General features: G+C 44.5%; 1 protein-coding gene across 1 annotated transcript in view; it reads right to left on the minus strand.

Moving 5' to 3' along the window:
• Window positions 1–22,309, minus strand: part of CDK15 (cyclin dependent kinase 15) — a 550,498-nt gene that overhangs the window by 309,532 nt on the left and 218,657 nt on the right. The window lies entirely within an intron of this gene.

Raw genomic sequence — 22,309 nt, forward strand, 5'->3', positions numbered from 1 at the left:
AGACCCCTGGCAGGCCCGCAAAGACCCCCGAGAGCCCGCTCAGACCCCCAACGGTCACACACAGACCCCGCCCCCACACACAAACACGCAGTCTCCGCCCACGCACCGCCCACACTCTATTATAGTGCATCATGACATCATTTGAGCAGCCAATCACAGCCATGCCATTAGTTAACATGGCTAACATGCCTAGCAGGATGTGCCCACACTTCTTAGGATCCTCATTGGCTGAATAGAATAAAAATGGCTCATTGCATTATGGGAACTTCCGATTCTGGTATTCGATATTGTAAAAGTATCGGAACTCCGATACAGCGAATATCGGCCGGTACCCAATATTGCAGTATCGGAATACTCAACATTAGTGGGTAGTATAGGCTGAAAACAAAGATCACTGTCTGAAGTGCAATGGACAGTTATCATACCGCTGCTGCCGCATCCTCGCTCGCTCCCGGCCTCTGCTTCTCGTGCGCACGCGCATATCCGGTTCAATGCTGCGCTGTTATGATCCGGTGACCTTGGAGAAGCATGAGGCTTTCTCTGGAGAAGGTGGAACCTGTACTGACCGCAAACCCTGAACTTAGCAACTAGAAGTAGCCGTGGGATGTACCTAACAATCCTAGACACCTCGACACAGCCGGAGGACTAAATACCCCTATAGATAGAAAAGGGAATAGTATCTTGCCTCAGAGAAAATCCCCAAAGGATAGACAGCTCCCCACAAATATTGACTGTGAGAGGAGAGGAAAAACATATGCAGACTGAAAACAGGATTTAGCAAAGGAGGCCACTCTAGCTTAATAGAAAAGGATAGGACAGAATACTATGCGGTCAGTATTAACACACTAGAAAATATCCACAGCAGAAAATACAAGAACTCCACATCTAACTAAAGATATGGAAGGTATATCTGCATCTCCAGAGAATCCAACTTGACTGAATAAACCTTTACACAGACCAAGCTGGACAAGACAAAACATTGAAAAGCACTGAACTGTAAAACCCACAGCATGTGGGCTGCAGAAACAAAACCAGAACTTATCTTTGCTGAATTGGCAGCAGAGCAGGAGGAACCAGACAGAGATGTGAACCCTCCAAGAACAATGGACAACTGGCAAGAACTAATGGATCCTGCACACCTAAATCCCCAGTGAGAAAGCAATAAGCAGGGACACCTGAGCAGAATTACAACCCAGGGACAACTGCATTACCACTAACAACCACCGGGGGGAACCCAAGAGCAGAATTCACAACACTGCGCGTGTGCACTTCTGATCTTCTGTTCGCGCTCCTCTTTGTCTCCTCTATGGTCCTGGAGGACTAGTACCTGGAAGTCAGTCCTCCTTATTGTCCTCTCTATGGTTCTGGAGGTCTGTTACCCGGAAGTGCTACCCTGCCTTTAGGTATTTAAACTGCTTCCTGCCGTCCCTCTGTGCCTGGTTATCATTTGTTCCTTTAGGTGTTCCTGGCCGCTCTTAGTCTCTGTGAAGTTCGTTTTCCCTCTGACTTTGGGTTTATCCTGTCTTTCCTGTATCCTGCTAGCCTCTGCGTTTCCTCAGTTCCTCTGCCAGTCCCTGTACTGCTGCAGTTTACCCATCAGTCCTGTTTTACCCATCAGTCCTGTTTTACCCATCAGTCCTGTTTCTCTGCAGTACTCACCTATCCTGTGGTCCTACTATCTCTGCCTCTTCTTGGTCTTCTCCCGTCCTGGTCCTCCAGCTTCCGTGGCGATAGCCCCTCACGGGCCTGCCCCTAACTCTCCCTGTATAGGGGGCGGTCTATCTGGTCAGCTCGTCCGTGAGGGGTTCGTCGTCGTGGTCTAGAGGGTCCACTCTCCGTTTTCCCTCTTTGAATCGTCACACTTAAATAGGACTGCACTCGGGTGACATCTGAGTGCAGCCTGATTCTTACAGCATAACAACAGTGAGCTTATTTGTCTATAAGAAGACATTAGATGTCATGGCGTGGTGTGGTTATTTTTACATTTAACATTGATAGAAAACAAAAACAAGTATGTTTCCAAATGAATAACACTCTCCTTTTTGGGCAAATTTATAACCTGTGATTTAAGGTATATCCTTTAACATATTCAACAAACAATGTAGTAAACATAGAAAGCAGATTGTACTATCTTCCTCTATGAAATAAGTCAAATTAATTAATTTCACAAATGACCAATTCAGACCCAAAGATTATAATTCTGTGCCATTTATCATTTTCATGGAAACATACTTGGGTTACTTAGGAAATTAAAAAAACATTCTAATGGACAATGACAGACACAACACTTAATTTGTATTTATGAAATCTCAATTTTGTATTACCAAGCTAACCAGGTGATTTATATTTTTATTACGTGTTCAGAGTGGCATAGGTGTGTAATATTTTAATGTAAGTGTATGTAATGTTTTTTTAAGTGCTCAGTGTGCCACATTAGGGTTATAATTTAAATGTAAGTGCGTGTAATGTTATTACGTCACCTTGAGGCTAAGTGCACACGTTGCAGAATTGCCGCGGAAATTCTGCAGCTCCTGCCGCGGGTATATCGCATGCAGAATTGGCATGCATATACCCGCAGAAAACTAGCGTTTTGCAAGCATAATTAGCTTGCAGAATGCTAGAGATTTCCAAGCGATCTGTAGCATCGCTTGGAAAACTGACTGACAGTGTTTGACAAGTGTGACCAACTTTTTACTATAGATGCAGCCTATGCAGCATCTATAGTAAAAGGTAGAATGTTAAAAATAATAATAATAATAATAAAAAAAAAAAAAAATGGTTATGCTCACCCGATATATGGCCCGATCTCCTCAGCGGCTTGCTTCCCTATAGATGCTGTGTGTTCAGGACCTTCCATTGACGTCGCGGTCACGTGACACGCGGTCATGTGACCGCGACGTCATCGCAGGTCCTTCACACACACCATGGAAGCCGCTGAGGAGGTCGGGCCGCCAGAGGGTGAGTATATCGCTATTTTTTATTTTAATTCTTTTATTTTTTACCAAATATATGGTGCCCAGTCCGTGGAGGAGAGTCTCCTCTCCTCCACCCTGGGTACCAACCGCACATGATCTGCTTACTTCCCGCATGGTGTGCACAGCCCCGTGTGGGAAGTAAGCAAATCAATGCACTCCTGTGTGTGCAGAATTGCTGCGATTCCGCAAATTTAATGAACATGCTGCGTTTTTTTCTGGAATGCGATTCCGCTCAGGAAAAAAATGCAGCATGTGCACAAAAAATGCGGATTGCATTCTATTAATTAGAATGCTTAATGTTAGCGTTTTTTTCGCGGTTTTATAGCGTTTTTATAGCGAAAAACCGCGAAAAAAAACGCGAAAAATATGCTACGTGTGCACACAGCCTTACAATGGACAACATTCCCTATCACAAAGACGATAAACATGACAACAGACCACACATATTTTTAGGCCTAAGCCAACTAGAACGCCAATCATACAACCCTGATGCAAGATAGCCACACAAATTTACGCCCTGCAATAGCCAACATGCACGTTGTAACCGGTTAGTTCAACGATGGGTATAGACTCAACCACTGAGACATAACTAAAGTCTCTTATCTGCCTTTTAAAAATCTTAATGTGCCTATGGCTGCTCTTCGTACATCAAAACATTCCTAAGCCAACAATCTAAAAATTGTATGCGCATTAAAATTATCCACTGTATTTAAAATGCATGAATGTTCCACTTTTCACAATGACACAACTCACTTTAGTTGCATTTCATAGATATTACAAGGATTGGTAACAACTAAAATTTATGTCTAATTATCATAGTTTAGTAAAACCATACTACTAAATCAACAACCTTGGTCAGGTACATAAAACTTAATAATCCACATATTGTGAAATTATTGTCAGTGACATGAATATAATAAGCATTTATAATATGTAAACTTTCTACTATTATTATCAATTAATTTAATTTCACATAATTTGTGCCTATAATACATAGAGTATGAATATCTATTTGAAGCACTACTTCCTTGCACACTAGTTGACAAGATGATACTTGTCAACAATATTTATACATACACTGTAGCAGTTTCATGTTAAGACAAACATTTTATAGCAAGACCTCCAATATCTAACCTTTTTGAGATATCAAAACAAAAATGATTCAAAAAATTTACATTAAGCAAGTACATTTTTAAGTAAGATGTTGAGACTGATTTCATCATTTACTTTTATTCTTTAACATATTAAATATTTTATATACCCAAATATAAATATTGCTTTCAAACAGGACAAACACAACAACACTGAAATGCAGACTTGAGGTTACAGTGTAAAGGCTACTTTCACACTAGCGTCGTTTTGGAGAAAAAACGCATCCTGCAAAAGTGCTTGCAGGATGCGTTTTTTCTCCATTGACTTGCATTAGCGACGCATTGCGATGGATTGCCACACGTCGCATCCGTCGTGCGACGGATGTGTCGTGTTTTGGCGGAGCGTAGGCACAAAAAACGCTACATGTAACTTTTTTTGTGCAATGTGTCCGCCATTTCTGACCGCGCATGTGCGGCCGGAACTCCGCCCCCTCCTCCCCGGACCTTACAATGGGGCAGCGGATGCGTTGAAAAACTGCATCCGCTGCCCCCGTTGTGCGGCGCTTTCAACACTAGCGTTGTTGCGTCGGCACGTCGCATTGTGACGTGCAGTGCACGACGCTAGTGTGAAAGTAATTCAGCTGAGTACATGGTCTGTCTCATTGGTTAAATCCATGTAATTATGTATCATATAGAGAAAAGCAGTTAGAACAGACCTGAACTATATAAGGACAGCTGCAAGTATATGCAACAAACACACAGCACCAAAAACGCAGCTCCGGAATGTCCAATGATTACATATATGAATAAACTTTATTGAAAGATAAAAACATATGGATATACAGCATGGCAGGAGACATCCCCTATACAGACCCGCACACGCATGTCCCAAAGGGACCCGAGTAAAGTGCATAGTCAAGATACATAACAAAAGATACAAAGACACTCCAACATGAAAGATCCCAATATTGCTGACCATAAGGAGCGGTACCGATAATTAATGCATATATAATCAAGGGAGGGAAACCTACCACAGTGTCACGGTACCTACGCACAGCACTCGCGTCCACCCCGACGCGCGTTTCGGCGATCTGCCTTCCCCCTATATCGCCGCAGCGTCGTTGAGTGTGACGGTACCTTAAGGAGTCTAGGTTTACAGTTCCTGTTGACTCATGTAATTACCTTTGCCAGGGAAGGTCACAGACTCAGACAAATCAATTATGCTAACCTTTCATTGTATTGCTCGATTGTATGTAAATTAGCTAACTCTTCAGGCCCCGTCTCACATAGCGAGATCGCTAGCGAGATCGCTGCTGAGTCACAAGTTTTGTGACGCAACAGCGACCTCCATAGCGATCTCGCTATGTGTGACACGTACCAGCGATCAGGCCCCTGCTGCGAGATCGCTGGTCGTGTCGGAATGGCCTGGACCTTTTTTTGGTCGTTGAGGCCCCGCTGACATCGCTGAATCGGTGTGTGTGACACCGATCCAGCGATGTCTTCACTGGTAACCAGGGTAAACATCGGGTTACTAAGCGCAGGGCCGCGCTTAGTAACCCGATGTTTACCCTGGTTACCAAAAAAAACAAACAGTACATACTCGCCTTTCGGTGTCCAGGTCCCTTGCCGTCTGCTTCCTACTCTGACTGAGCCGCCGTACAGTGAGAAGTGAGAGCACAGCGGTGACGTCACTGCTGCTCTCACTTCTCACTGTACGGCCGGATCTCAGTCAGAGCAGGAAGCAGACGGCAAGGGACCTGGACACCGAAAGGCGAGTATGTACTGTTTGTTTTTTTTGGTAACCAGGGTAAACATCGGGTTACTAAGCGCGGCCCTGCGCTTAGTAACCCGATGTTTACCCTGGTTACCCGGGTGCTGCAGGGGGACTTCGGCATCGTTGAAGACAGTTTCAACGATGCCGAAGTCGTTCCCCTGATCGTTGGTCGCTGGAGAGAGCTGTCTGTGTGACAGCTTCCCAGCGACCACACAGCGACTTACCAACAATCACGGCCAGGTCGTATCGCTGGTCGTGATCGTTGGTAAATCGCTTAGTGAGACGGGGCCTTTCCTCAGAGTGTAATTTCACACACAAACTTAAGGTACCGTCACACTCAGCGACGCTGCAGCGATATAGACAACGAGCCGATTGCTGGAGCGTCTCTGTTTAGGTCGCTGTAGAGACGTCAAACACAGCAGCTCCAGAACGATGCAGGAGCGATCCTGTGACGTAACGGCGACTTACTTCTCACAGGTCGTTAGCTCCATGTAAAACATTGCTGGCATCGTTGCTTTTGCTGTCAAACACGACGATACACACCGATCTGACGACCAAATAAAGTTCTGGACTTCTAGCTCCGACCAGCGATATCACAGCAGGATCCAGATCGCTGCTGCGTGTCAAACACAACGAGATCGCTAACCAGGACGCTGCAACGTCACGGATCGTTGTCGTTCTCGCTGTAAAGTTGCTGAGTGCGAAGGTACCTTTAGCATCTGTTCAACAACCCTTGAATTAAACATAGATTAGTGGGTTAAAACCTTATGGAAACTTTACGTAAGTTGTGATAGCAAACAGTGAGGTACCGATAAAATATTTCACATGTGGAGTTAGCATATTTTGTATAATTCTTCAACTGTACATAGAGTTGTGAATTTTTTTTGTCAAAATTTGTTAGATTGAGTACGTTTGATTATGTGCGACATAAGCGATTTACGTGAATAACTTCTGAACTACACATAGAGTTGATAATTTTTTGGGTAAATATTATTCAGGACATTGATCTGGTCATTTTGAGAACTAGTGGTCAAGGGTACCTGTTTTCAAATTGAAGTTATGTGCGATTGAGTACGTTTGATTATGCACGACAAAAATAACCGATTTACGTGAATAACCCAGGACCACAAAATTTTTTTACCAAAACAATATCCACTCTGTATAATTCATCATACATGAAAATCTAATAGCTAATTCACCATGCATGAAAATCGAATAGCTAACTAATATCTAATAGCTAACTGCAGACTAACTTGAGTCCGGTCTTTACAGCAGGTCTGTGCTTTTCCCACTGCTACAGCAAATGGGGCAAGTGTCTGTATCGGGCATCTTATGGGGCCATAATCAACGTTTGTGCAGCACTATATGGGGCAAGTGTCTGTATGGAGCATCTTATAGGGCCATAATTAATGTTTGTGCAGCACTATATGGGGCAAGTGTCTTTATGGAGCATCTTATGGGGCCATGATTAATGTTTGTGCAGCACTATATGGGGCAAGTGTCTTTATGGAGCATCTTATGGGGCCATGATTAACGTTTGTGCAGCACTATATGGGGCAAGTGTCTGTATGGAGCATCTTATGGGGCCATAATTAATGTTTGTGCAGCACTATATGGGGCAAGTGTCTGTATGGAGCATCTTATGGGGCCATAATTAATGTTTGTGCAGCACTATATGGGGCAAGTGTCTTTATGGAGCATCTTATGGGGCCATGATTAACGTTTGTGCAGCATTATATGGGGCAAATGTCTGTATGGAGTATCTTATGGGGCCATAATGTTTGTGCAGCACTATATGGGGCAAGTGTCTGTATAGAGCATCTTATGGGGCCATAATCAATGTTTGTGCAGTACTATATGGGCAAGTGTCTGTATGGAGCATCTTATGGGGCCATAATCAAGGTTTGTGCAGCACTATATGGGGCAAATATCTTCATGGAGCATCTTATGGGGCCATAATCAACATTTGTGCAGCATTATATTGGGCAAATGTGTCTATGGAGCATCTTATGGGGCCATTATTAACCTTTATGCAGGATTATATGGGGCATATTTTAATATGGAGCATCTTATGGGGCCATCATAAACTTTATGGAGCATTATATGGGGCTCCTGATTCAATATTGATATTCAAAAACACGTAAACTACTGATGTAATCTTTCACTTTCTGCTACCTCCCCCAATCCCCACACCAAGTAAAGAACTATTCATCCCCTCTTCAATCCTCCCCATCCATCTCACCTCCTCCTCAGAACTGTTCCTTAACACACAATCCTCTGTCTCAAAGCACAGGCAGCCCCCTCATGCCCTCTCCTGCTCCCACCTGCTAACACTATCTCTGCTCCTTCTCACTGCTGGTGATATCTCTCTAAATCCTGGTCCTCCTCACCATATTCCCACAGTCATTTCTACCTCCCATCCACGCTCCATCACAAACTTCCGTAACCTCTCTAACCTTATACCCATTCGCCCAGCCACCGCTTCCCCTGTCCCACTAACAGGAGCTCTGTGGAACGCTCGCTCTGTCAGTAACAAGCTTTCCTACATCCATGATCTTTTTGTTACTACCAAACTTTCCTTCCTCGCCATCACCGAAACCTGGCTCACCCCTTCTGACACAGCCTCCCCTGCTGCACTCTCTTACGGTGGCTTCCACCTTTCTCACACACCCCGCCCCAGCAGCAAGCATGGTGGAGGAGTTGGTTTTCTCCTGTCAGATAACTGCTCCTTCACGCCAATCCCACTGCCACCCTCTGTTACCCTCCCTTCCTTTGAGGTGCACTCTGTGCGCATCTACTCCCCCTCCAACCTCCAACTGGCTGTCATTTACCACCCCCCAGGGCCAGCCAGCACCTTCTTTGACCACTTCACCACCTGGCTACTTCATTTCCTTTCTGCGGACATCCCCACTATCATCATGGGCGATTTCAAAATACCCATTGACACTTCCCTCTCAGCTGCCACTAAACTTCTATCTCTCACTTCCTCCTTCGGCCCCACTGAATGGTCTTCTGCAGCCTCTCACAAAGATGGTCACACACTGGACCTCATCTTCACCCGCCTCTGCTCCCTATCTAACCTCTCTAACTCACCTCTTCCACTCTGACCACAACCTTCTCACATTCTCATCTCTCTCCACTCCATGTTTACAATCCCCACCCCACAAACTTTCACACCCTCGCAGAAATCTTAAACATCTTGACCTACATTCATTCTCTGAATCCCTCCTCCCTCTCACAGACATAAGTTCCATACACAATGCGGATAACGCTGCCGCTCTATATAACACCACAATAGCTGTAGCTTTGGAATCTGCTGCCCCACTTACACATACCAAAGCTCGCAAAATCAACAGACAGCCCTGGCACACCAGCCTGACCAAAGAACTGAGGCGAGCTTCCAGGGCTGCTGAGCGCAGATGGAAAAGATCCCACTCCAACGAGCACTTCATCGTATTCAAACAGTCCCTCACTACTTTCAAGACCACACTCGCCACAGCTAAACAAACCTACTTCTCATCTCTCATATCCTCCCTGTCTCACAACCCTAAACAGTTAGGCTCTATCCTCACCTACTGTATCCTCACCCATCCCTTGTAGATTGTGAGCCTTCGCGGACAGGGTCCTCTCTCCTCCTGTACCAGTCGTGACTTGTATTGTTCAAGATTATTGTACTTGTTTTTATTATGCATACCCCTCCTCACATGTAAAGCGCCATGGAATAAATGGCGCTATAACAATAAATAATAATAATAATGTCTCAATTAATTTTACCTTTTATTGGTATCTATTTTTACTTTTGACATTTACCAGTAGCTGCTGCATTTCCCACCCTAGGCTTACACTTGAGTCATTAAGTTTTCCCAGTTTTTTGTGGCAAAATTAGGGGGTCAGCTTATACTCGGGTCAGCTTATACTCGAGTATATACGGTAATTGGTTAAGTAAAAGTGTTCCTCATGGTAATTTTAAGTGTGGACATTGTCCTTTTTGTAATTACCATGATGTAAGTCAAACACTGTGCATTGGAGGTGTGTCTCATACTGTCAAAGATTTCATCACGTGCAAAGCACCCCATGTGGTTTATGTGGTTTTGTGTCGTTGTAAGTCCTTCTATATTGGTAAGACCATTCGCCCCCTCTATGTGAGGTTCAGAGAGCATTACAACTCGATCGGTTCAGGCAAGAGGGTTCCACGTTTGATCAAACATGTCAGGGAATTCCATGGAGGAAACCCAGAGGTGCTTTCTTTTGCTGGCCTAGAAAGGGTGTCTCTTCCAGTGCAAGGAGGAAATCTGCATAAGCTTCTACTAAAAACAGAGGCCATATGAATTATGCGCACTCGAGCGCAAGAATCCTCTGGTTTGAATGAAAGATTGGATATGTCCATTTTCCTGTAATAAGCCGGTTTTATTGTGTTTTTGTATGGTTTTCATTTGTTTTCTAAATGCATTTTAATTGTTATGTATAGCTGCTTCACGTGTTCAAGCACCGGGGGTGGGGTTTAGCTGCCTCCCTCTGTTAAGAGGTGTGCTAGCCTTGGTCAATTTTTTTTTTGTTAAATTCACCAAAAAAAACAAACATTAATACAGTCTGATATGTCAGGCTGAGTCCAGGGCCGGCCCGAGAGATTACGGTGCCCTAGGCGAAACTATTTTGTTGCGCCCCTACTACTTTTAACATACCTCCCAACTTTTGAAGATGGGAAAGAGGGACAAAGTTTGCGGCGCGCCTCGGCAAATTTTAGGCCACGCCTCTGACCACACCCATTCATAACTAGCCACACCCATATCCACGTCCCAACCACACCCATTTAGCACTGCCGAGCACACTGTTTCATAAAGAATAATTATAAACAAAAAAAATGGCCACACAGTGCTCCATACTGTATAATGGCCACACATGATGCTCCATACTGTATAATGGCCACACATGATGCTCCATACTGTATATTGGCCGCACATGATACTTACTACCGTATAATGGCCACACATAGCTACTCCTACACACACGCGCTCCGCTCCATACACCTCGTACACACGCGGCTCCGCTCCGTACACCTCGTACACATTTAGCTCTGCTCCATACACCTCATACACACACGACTCCGCTCCGTACACCTCACACACGGCTCTGCTCCGTACACCTCATACACATTCAGCTCCGCTCCATACACCTCATACACATTCAGCTCCGCTCCATACACCTTTTGAAAAGATTTTTTTATAATTTTTTCTATTTTTTTCTCTGGTGCCCCCTTAGGGTTGGCGCCCTAGGCGGCCGCCTAGTTCGCCTATACGTTCGGGCCGGCCCTGGCTGAGTCCTGGTGTATCTGTTTTTGAAAAAATCGTATTTCCGCAGACATACATAGCATAATTCTGTGTACTAGCCTTGGTCAAATTTTTTTTTTTCCGTTAAATTCACCAGAACCCCCAAAAAAATGTAATACAGTCTGTTATGTCAGGCTGAGGCCTGGTGTATCTGTTTTTGAAAAATCGTATTTCTGCAGGCATACGTAGCATCGTTCGGTGGGCTAGCCTTGTTGTACTCATTTTTTATTCTTTTCCAAAGTTCACATACAAGAGAAAAAAAAAAAGTATACAGTCTGTTATCTGTGTCTGGGGCCTGTTGTGTCTGTGGTGGAAAAATCGTAGGTTTGAAGGCATACTGATCAGATATAATTTAACTCCAAATAAATACATTTGTGTTGAGCTTTTGAAATCGTTCAGCACTCCATTTAAAATGGGCAAGTCAAGGGGCAAGGGACGGGGAAGTGGACGTGATGCTGATGGTGCATGCAGAAGACAAGGCTGTGGCCAAGCTGAAAGTGTGCCACAACAAAGACCCACATCTTCTCGCTCGATCTTCCTGTCCCAGTTTCTAGGGGATAGCAGCACACCACTATTGAAGCCAGAGCAGTGTGAAACGGTTGTTGGTTGGATAGCGGATAATGCTTCCAGTCACTTAGCCAACACCACCACGTCTTCCACACGGTCAAGTCTGAGTAGCCGTGAGTATGGACCGGATTATCCTCACCCTGATCCTCCTTCCTCCCACCGTGCCGAGTGCCCTGAGACAACTGATCCCACACTTGGACACTCCGAAGAGCTGTTCAGTTTTCCCTTTCAAGATTCCGGACTCTCGGCTGGTCAAATTGAAGTGGGGCCAGATGAGATCGCATGTAGCGATGCCCAAAGCTTTGAACAGCCACGGTCACATGAGGCAATGGTGGGAAAGTGTCACACGAGAAGGACGATGATGAGACACAATTGCCAGAAAGTCAGGAGGAGGAGCAGGGTGTGGATGTGGAAGACGAGGTGGCGGATGACATAGTGACTGACTCAACCTGGCAGGAGGACATGCAGAGCGAGGACAGCAGCACACATGGGGAAGGAGGCATATCACCCCAACAGGCAGGAAGAAGCAGTGTGGTGGCCACAGACAGAAGGCGTGCATCCGTTCCCCATAACTGATGCTGCAAGCATATATGCAGCAGTAAGTGCTCCGTGAGCTGGGGTGCCACTCCAAAGAAATAGCCACAATGGATACAACAATTTAAAGGAGCAGATGGCACTCACAGGTTAAAAAAAACTTCTTTATTCCAATACTTTAAAACATCGGCATCGGGAGGATGGGAGCAGGAGTGGAATGGACGACAGCCGTTTCGCGCTGCAGTGGCGCTTCTACTGGTCTCACAGGTGAGTGAAACTGACATCACCTCTTAACAGAGGGACAGCAGCTGAACCCCAACCCCGGTGCTTGAACACATGTGCAGCAGCTATACATAACAATTAAAATGCATTTAGAAAACAAATGAAAACACAATAAAACCGGCTTATTACAGGAAAATGGACATATCCAATCTTTCATTCAAACCAGCGGATTCCTGAGCTCGAGTGCGCATAATCATTATGGCCCAGATTTTGTGTGATTTAACTGCCCCGGAGGTTGTTCACCCCATAGATGATGAGTCTCTCAAACCTTTCACAGGGGGTGTGCAATCAACGTTTATGCCCCAAGTTTCCCCCGGGAATGTAATTGATTTATTTGAGACCCAGGTACTAAAGGATGTGGAATCTATTATATATAAAATTGCCCTGCCGAACCTCACAACATTAGAGAAACCTGCCCTTCTTGAGATCAGAGAATGGTCTGATGTGGTTGTGAGGAATGCAGAGAAGGGCGGCAATGTAGTTTTATTACCAAAAGAGCAGTATTTGGTGGAGGCCACGTGACAGTTGTCTGATACGTCTACCCAGCGTCGGACTGGAGCTCCTTGGGCCCACCAGAGAAAATCATTCTTTGGGCCCACTATGTAGCTACATAGAAATAAATACAAGACCACTGATTGTGCAGTAAAGCACGCTAATATCAGGGTATAATATAAGGTAGTACAAGTTTTAATGATATAGCAGGGGTTGGGGTGGGGTAGCCCCCCCTCATAGAGGGGTAGCCCCCCCTCATAGAATAAAATGCTGCCCACCTCATAGAATATAATGTAGCCCCCTCAGAGTATAATCCCCCATAGAATATAATGCAGCCCTCATATAGTGTAATGCAGCCCACCTCATATGGTATAATGTAGCCCCATCATAGAGTATAATGTAGCCCCCTATAGAATATGATACAGCCCCTTCATAAAATATAACACAGCCCTCCCCTATAGAATATAATGTAGCCCCCTATAGAATATAATGCAGCCCCCCATAGAATATAATACAGCTCACCTCATGTAGTATAACACATCCCTTCTCCATAGAATATAATGTGGCCCCTCATAAAATACAGCCCACCTCATAGACTCCATTATATTCTTACAGAATTATGGCCACCACGTTGGGGATGGGACACTGGCTTGTCCCCCGATGTTGTCACAAATGCGGTGAAACATGTTGGGGGAACTAGTGCGATAAATTTGTATGTCTTATGCTACGTTCACATTTGCGTTGTGCAGCGCAGCGTCGGCGGCGCAACGCACAACGCATACACAACGCATGCAAAACGCATGCATGGCGCTGCGTTTTGCGACGCATGCGTTGTGTTTTGGGACGCCCAAAAAATGCAACTTGCTGCGTCCTCTGCGCTCTGACGCTTGCGTCTTTTTTGAAAAAAAGGCAAGACAACGCATGTCCATGCGCCCCCATGTTAAAAATAGGGGCGCATGACGCATGCGTTGCCGCAGCTGCGCCCGACGCTGCGCTGCACAACGCTAATGTGAACGTAGCATTCTGCCAAATAATGGGTAACACCATGGAGTGCTAACACTTAAGTATAAGAATTCGAGCATAGAGCACTTTACTGACAACAAATTTAGGCAGATTAGGGACCTCAAATTTTAGACCCTAAAAGCAATTTTTAACATTAATATAATAAAAGTTACATTTTAGTACTTGATAGTGAGCGTTTATTTGGAGTTCTCCCCAATTTGTTAATAATGCTTCCCTCCAAAGCCTTTTTCTATCCTCAAATTTGGAACTTGTCATCTTAGAAAAATAGATATGTCTGTGAATTTTGCATAGACACATGGTCGTGAAAATCAGAGACAAGTGAACAGCCCCATAGGCTATAATAGATTTAGAAAAAAAAAAAAATAGGGACCTGTTCTATCTGAGAAAACCACAGACAGAACATGTACGTGTAACATGGATGTCTGAATGAGGTCTAAACATTAATGCTGCAGTTCATCGCTTGCACCGCTGCAGCTGATGCCGATACAACTAACGGCTGTCCCACACGTCCAGATAATTCCGGTACTGGAATAAATCGGTACCGGAGTTATCCGTGTCCGTTTGCCTGGGAACTCACGGAGGCCATACGTGCGGCACACGTGTGCCGCCCGTATGGCGAGTGGGTACCACACGGAGCGTGTGGTACCCACTCTGCATGGTGCTGAAGCTGCGATTCATATCTTCCCTGCAGCAACGTTTGCTGTAGAGAAAATATGAAGAATAGTGTTTAAAATAAAGATCCATGTGTCCGCCGCCCCCCCACCCCCTGTGCGCCCCCCCCGCTGGTCAGAAAATACTTACCCGCCTCCCTCGCTGCTTCCTGGTCTGGCCGCGGCTTCTCCTGCATGCGGTCACGTGGGCCCGATCATTTACAGTCATGAATATGTGGCTCCACCTCCCATAGGGGCGGAGCCGACTATTCATGATTGTAAATGATCGGCCCCACGTGACCGCATACAGTAGGAGGCGCGGCCAGACCAGGAAGGAGCGAGGGAGCGGGTAAGTATTTTCTGACCAGCGGGGGGGCGCACAGGGGGTGGGGGGGCGGCGGACACATGGATCTTTATTTTTAACACTATTCTTCATATTTTCTCTATAGCAAGCGCTGCTACAGGGAAGATATGAATACCGGCTTCAGCACCATGTGGGGGGGACAGCGCTTACTGTAGCGCTGTCTCCGGCACGCCACACGGACCCCAGACGGAGAATGTCCGTGTGAGGTCCGTGTTTTACGCGGACCCATTGACTCTATTGGGTCCGTGTAAAACGTGCGCTCCCACGAACACTGACATGTCTCCGTGTTTGGCACACGGAGACACGGTCCGCAAAAAATCAATGACATCTGAACAGATGCATTGATTTTTATGGGTCTACGTGTGTCAGTGTCTCCGGTACGTGAGGAAACTGTCACCTCACGTACCGGAGCCACTGACGTGTGAAACCGGCCTAAAGGAGCTGTCTGCTCAAAACACAGTGATGAGCTATTCATCAAGATTATGTTGTTTGAGGTCAGATTCCCATGCTGACCAACTGTTGGTGGCAATATGTAAACACTTTCCATAGAGCTGCAAAGTGCGGGAGATGCTGTGTAGCAGGCACTGCCGGGTACTGCAGAACGGCTGCAGCTATAATAAGAGCTGGTCTGTTGTACCCAGCAGTGGCTGCTACACTTTCAATGGAACGACCATTGCAGCTACATTCGTCACTATAGCTGACCCAAAAAACAGCAGATCAGTGGTGTGGGGGCTGGATGTTGGACGCCAATAAACACATTATTACAATTGGACCCCTCGATAGGTTATCAATCAAGTTTTGACTGTCCAACACCAATAAATTATACAATTTCTCACATAAGTCATGGCCAAAAGTATTCACACCCCTGCAATTCTGTCAGATAATACTCAGTTTCTTCCTGAAAATGATTGCAAACACAAATTCTTTGGTATTATCTTCATTTATTTTTGTCTTAAATGAAAAAACACAAAAGAGAATGAAGCAAAAAGCAAAACATGAATCATTTCACACAAAACTAGATAGTGAGCACAATAGCCCTTGTCCACAGCACCTGTTCTGCTTATCTGAGAGAGGAGTGAAGGATTTATGGCTCCCTCCCTCTCATTTTGAACATAGCTGCTCATAGCTCCTGGGTTATTCACGTAAATCGCTTATGTCGCACATAACACAGGCCAACAAAAAACAACTTTTTTTATGTTTCTTTGATGAAAATAGGCAAATATTACTAATTTTGGGTCGAGAAACTCAAATATACCCACAGAATTGTTTAATTAGCTCTCGTTTTTTAGATACACGCCATGGATGTATGTGCTGTAGGTAGCGAGAAGCATTCATTACAAGAGTATAAATTGCACACAAATGTCATGTTCAAACTTGAAATATTGTTTAAAATATGATTAAAATAGCAAGAACACAATACATTAACTGAACACAACAGTTCAGACAAGACCTATTCACGAGAACGCTTTCTTTTTGCTTGTCTATTGAAGTTTTCTTCTGGTACATCTCTGATTAATGTCCAACAGTAGTCTGCAAGCATGGAAGCATTCCACTTGCCCTGATATCTTTGTTCCATATTTAAAATATCTTGGTGGAATCGCTCACCATGCTCATCGCTTACTGCACCACAATTGTCCGGGAAGAAATCCAGATGAGAGTCCAGAAAGTGTATTTTTAATGACATGTTGCAGCCTAATTTATGATACTTCGTAAGAAGGTTATTCACAATATCAACATAGTTATCAACTCGTCTGTTTCCCAAGAAGCCACGTACAACATCTCTGAAGGCTTGCCATGCCGCCTTCTCATTGCCTTGTAGGATCTCGTCAAAATTTCCATCCCTAAGTAGGTCACGAATTTGAGGACCAATGAAGACACCTTCTTTCACTTTAGCATCACTGAGTTGTGGAAACTTCCCTCTGAGGTACTTAAAAGCATTTCCTTCTTGGTTCATTCCCTTAACAAAATTTTTCATAAGACCAAGTTTAATGTGTAGCGCCGGCAGAATGATTTTACTGCGTTCAACAAGTGGACAGTGTTGAACATTCTTAATTCCAGGACACATTTTGTCCCTTGTAGGCCACACTTTTATATTGTAGTGAGAAGATCTAGCACGGCTGTCCCACTCACATAGGAAACAGCAATATTTTGTGTATCCCAACTGCATGCCTAACAATATTGCAACCACTTTCAAGTCTGCACAGATCTGCCATTGGTGGTCACTGTATTTTATTGCGTCCAGAAGCAGTTTCATATTGTTGTAGGTTTCTTTCATGCAAACAGCATGGCCTACAGGAACGGAAGGAAGAACATTTCCATTGTGCAATAGTACAGCTTTTAAACTAACCTTTGAACCGTCGATGAAAAGTCTCCAATCTAGTGGGTTGTACTGAACATTCATAGCGGACATTAAACCATCAACACTGGTGCAGAAAACGAGATTGTCTTGCTTTTTAAAATAAACATGTAAATCTCTTTGTCGATGCCTATAGGCAGTCACTTTAACATTGTACAGTAGAAAGTTCCATTGTTTTAATCTTGAAGCCAGAAGCTCTGCCTTTTCTTTCGACAGGTCCAGGTCGCGTATCAGATCATTGAGTTCACCCTGAGAAAGCAAATGTGGTTCATTTGATGCAGACTGTGAATCATATTCAAGATCTTGTGATGAACTTCCGGGCGATTCTTCCTCCTGATCTGATTCCAGTACATATTCCTTTGGAGGGCGAGGAACGGGAAGATCTTTCCCATGTGGGACTGGTCTTATAGCCGAGGGGATGTTAGGGTACTCAATAGTCCCCTTCTTTTTTCTTGACATGCCATGCTGAAGAGGAGCAACCATGCAGAAATAGCAGTCGTCTACATGATTTCTTGGCTCCCTCCAAATCATTGGCACACCAAAACGCATAGAACGTCCTTTATTCTTCAACCATGCAACCAGATTTACTGAACAACTATTGCAGCAAATGTGTGGAGCCCAGGGCTTCTCCTGATCACCAACCTTTACACCAAAGTAATGATGGTAAGCAGTCTTCACAAGTGGAGTAATTGGTCTTCTTTGGTTGGCAAATGTCACATAACCACACACGTAACAAAAATTGTTAACAATATTTGCACATTTACGAGGCATTTTCAAAGTGTAAATTCTCTCCACAAAATTACTGCAACAAGAGAAAGAGACTTCAATTAGTACAAACTATGCAGACACAATGAATAAAATGGCTGACATTGGTTCAACAGGTCTGTAATCAGGTTTACCAATACACATTTGTTGAAAATTCAAAATTTCCCTATTTTCCTGCATAATAATCTTAACCCCTTCCCGACATGTGACGGTATAGTATGTCACATGTCGGGACCCCCGCTTTGATGTGCGCTCCGGCGGTGAGCGCACATCAAAGTCGCGACATGTCAGCTGTTTTTTACAGCTGACATGTGCGCGCAATAGCGGCGGGTGAAATCGCGATCACCCGCCGCTATTAACTAGTTAAATGCCGCTGTCAAACACAGACAGCGGCATTTAACTACCGCATCCGGCCGTGCGGCCGGATATGAGCGCATCGCCGACCCCCGTCACATGATCGGGGGTCGGCGATGCATCAGGAAGGTAACCATAGAGGTCCTGGAGACCTCTATGGTTACTGATTGCCGGTGGCTGTGAGCGCCCCCTGTGGTCGGCGCTCACAGCACACCTGCAATTCTGCTGTGTAACAGCGATCTTATGATCGCTGCTGCATAGCAGAGCCGATCGGGCTGTGCCTGCTTCTAGCCTCCCATGGAGGCTATAGAAGCATGGCAAAAGTAAAAAAAAAAAGTTTTTAAAAATGTGAAAAAAATAAAAAAAACATAAAAGTTTAAATCACCCCCTTTTCGCCCCAATCAAAATAAATCAATAAAAAAAAACCCCAACCTACACATATTTGGTATCGCCGCGTTCAGAATCGCCCGATCTAGCAATAAAAAAAAAGCATTAACCTTATCGCAAAACGGCGTAACGAGAAAAAAAATCGGAACGCCAGAATTACGTTTTTTTGGTCGCCACGACATTGCATTAAAATGCAATAACGGGCGATCAAAAGAACGTATCTGCACCAAAATGCTATCATTAAAAACGCCAGCTCGGCACACAAAAAATAAACCCTCACCCGACCCCAGATCACGAAAAATGGAGACGCTACGGGTATCGGAAAATGGCGCAATTTTGTTTTGTTTTGTTTTTTGCAAAGTTTGGAATTTTTTTTCACCACTTAGGTGAAAAATAACCTAGTCATGTTAGGTGTCTATGAACTCGTAATGACCTGGAGAATCATAATGGCAGGTCAGTTTTAGCATTTAGTGAACCTAGCAAAATAGGCAAGCAAAAAACAAGTGTGGGATTGCACTTTTTTTGCAATTTCACTGCACTTGGAATTTTTTTCCCGTTTTCTAGTACACGACATGGTAAAACCAATGATGTCGTTCAAAAGTACAACTCGTCCCGCAAAAAATAAGCCCTCACATGGCCAAATTGACGGAAAAATAAAAAAGTTATGGCTCTGGGAAGGAGGGGAGCGAAAAACGAAAACGGAAAAACGGAAAAAGCTCCGGGGGTGAAGGGATGACATGTATCTCAGCAACAAGAGCTAATAATGATTTTTAAGTAACATATTCGTTTTTAGGATGCTAAAATTATTACAAACCAGCTATTTTCATTTCAGACACATTTTCACTGTTGGCCAGTGTAATTAAACGCACTCAATCGTACATAAGTTTAATTTGAAAAGAGGTACCCTGGACCACTAGTACTCAAAATGACCAGCTCAATGTCCTGAATAATATTTGTCAAAAAAAATATCAACTCTATGTACAGTTGAAGAATTATACAAAATATGCTAACTCCACATGTGAAATATTTTATCGGTACCTCACTGTTTGCTATCACAACTAAAGGTACCGTTACACTAAACGACTTACCAACGATCACGACCAGCGATACGACCTGGCCGTGATCGTTGTTAAGTCGTTGTGTGGTCGCTGGGGAGCTGTCACACAGACAGCTCTCTCCAGCGACCAACGATCAGGGGAACGACTTCCCCCGAAGTCCCCCTGCAGCACTCGGGTAACCAGGGTAAACATCGGGTTACTAAGTGCAGGGCCGCGCTTAGTAACCCGATATTTACCCTGGTTACCATTGTAAAAGTAAAAAAAAAAAAAACACTACATACTCACATTCTGATGTCTGTCACGTCCCCCGCCGGCGTCCACAGGGTTAAAACTGCTTTCGGCAGGAGCGCTGCTAATATGCACGCGCTCCGGCCGAGAGCTTCCCTGCACTGAATGTGTTAGCGCCGGCAGTAACAGCGGTGACGTCAGTGCAGGCAAGCTCTCGGCAGCAGCGCGTTCATATTAGCAGCGCTCCTGCCGAAAGCAGTTTTAACCCTATGGACGCCGGGGGACGTGACAGACATCAGAATGTGAGTATGTACTGTTTTTTTTTTTTTACTTTTACAATGGTAACCAGGGTAAATATCGGGTTACTAAGCGCGGCCCTGTGCTTAGTAACCCGATATTTACCCTGGTTACAAGTGAACGACATCGCTGGATCGGTGTCACACACGCCGATCCAGCGATGACAGCGGGTGATCAGCGACCAAAAAAAGGTCCTGATCATTCCCATTGACCAACTATCTCCCAGCAGGGGCCTGATCGTTGGTCGCTGTCACACATAACGAGATCGTTAGCGGGATCGTTGCTACGTCACCAAAAAGCGTGATGTTGCAACGATATCGTTATGTGTGACTCAGCCTTTACGTAAAGTTTCCATAAGGTTTTAACCAACTAATCAATGTTTAATTCAAGGGTTGTTGAACAGATGCTAAGTTTGTGTGTGAAATTACACTCTGAGGAAGAGTTAGCTAAGATTTCATCACGTGCAAAGCGCCCCATGTGGTTTATGTGGTTTTGTGTCGTTGTAAGTCCTTCTATATTGGTAAGACCATTTGCCCCCTCTATGTGAGGTTCAGAGAGCACTACAACTCGATCGGTTCAGGCAAGAGGGTTCCACATTTGATCAAACATGTCAGGGAATTCCATGGAGGAAACCCAGAGGTGCTTTCTTTTGCTGGCCTAGAAAGGGTGTCTCTTCCAGTGCAAGGAGGAAATCTGCATAAGCTTCTACTAAAAACAGAGGCCATATGGATTATGCGCACTCGAGCGCAAGAATCCTCTGGTTTGAATTAAAGATTGGATATGTCCATTTTCCTGTAATTAATAGTCTTAGGCGAACTGAAGACCGCGCACACGAGGTAGATTTAAGGTGGTTTATTGAAGCCTACGCGTTTCAAGAGCTATCTTGCTCTCTTCTTCAGGGCATATCTATGCCCTGAAGAAGAGAGCAAGATAGCTCTTGAAACGCGTAGGCTTCAATAAACCACCTTAAATCTACCTCGTGTGCGTGGTCTTCAGTTCGCCTAAGACTATTACCTCCAGCATCCCTTTGGATTCTTGTGGAGACCTGCTGCTACGATTATGCCTTCTTGGGAGTTGTGACCCAGTTTCACAACACCAATAGGTGAGCACATTCCCTACAAAGGACTGTATGTGTGTTTTTCAAACAGTGTGACACATTGGGGGCGCCTTGTCTTTTCTCTTTTTCCATTTTCCTGTAATAAGCCGGTTTTATTGTGTTTTTGTATGGTTTTCATTTGTTTTCTAAATGCATTTTAATTGTTATGTATAGCTGCTTCACGTGTTCAAGCACCGGGGGTGGGGTTTAGCTGCCTCCCTCTGCCTTGGTCAATTGTTTTTTGGTTAAATTCACCAAAAAAAAAAAAAAAAAAAAACATTAATACAGTCTGTTATGTCAGGCTGAGTCCAGGGCCGGCCCGAGAGATTATGGTGCCCTAGGCGAAACTATTTTGTTGCGCCCCTACTACTTTTATGGTAGTGTGACTCCGGCCTACTAGCGTCGACCTGACACTGTGTGTAGGTTACTATGCACAACCCTGCTGACAGTTTCCCTTTAATGACCGCCGATACGCTTTTTGCTTTAGTTTTTGTGAAGCCCCTGAAGGGTTAATAAACGTGAATGTGGTTTTGCACATCTTGAGGGGTGCAGTTTTTAAAATGGTCTCACTTTTGGGTATTTTCTGTTATATCGACCACCCAAACTCACTTCAAGTGTGAGGTGGTCCCTAAAAAAAAGAAAAATAGTTTTGTAAATTTGGTTTGAAAGATGAGAAATTGCTGGTCATC

This window comes from Ranitomeya variabilis, chromosome 7 (genome assembly GCF_051348905.1).
Source record: "Ranitomeya variabilis isolate aRanVar5 chromosome 7, aRanVar5.hap1, whole genome shotgun sequence".
In the NCBI taxonomy this organism is placed as follows: Eukaryota; Metazoa; Chordata; class Amphibia; order Anura; family Dendrobatidae; genus Ranitomeya; species Ranitomeya variabilis.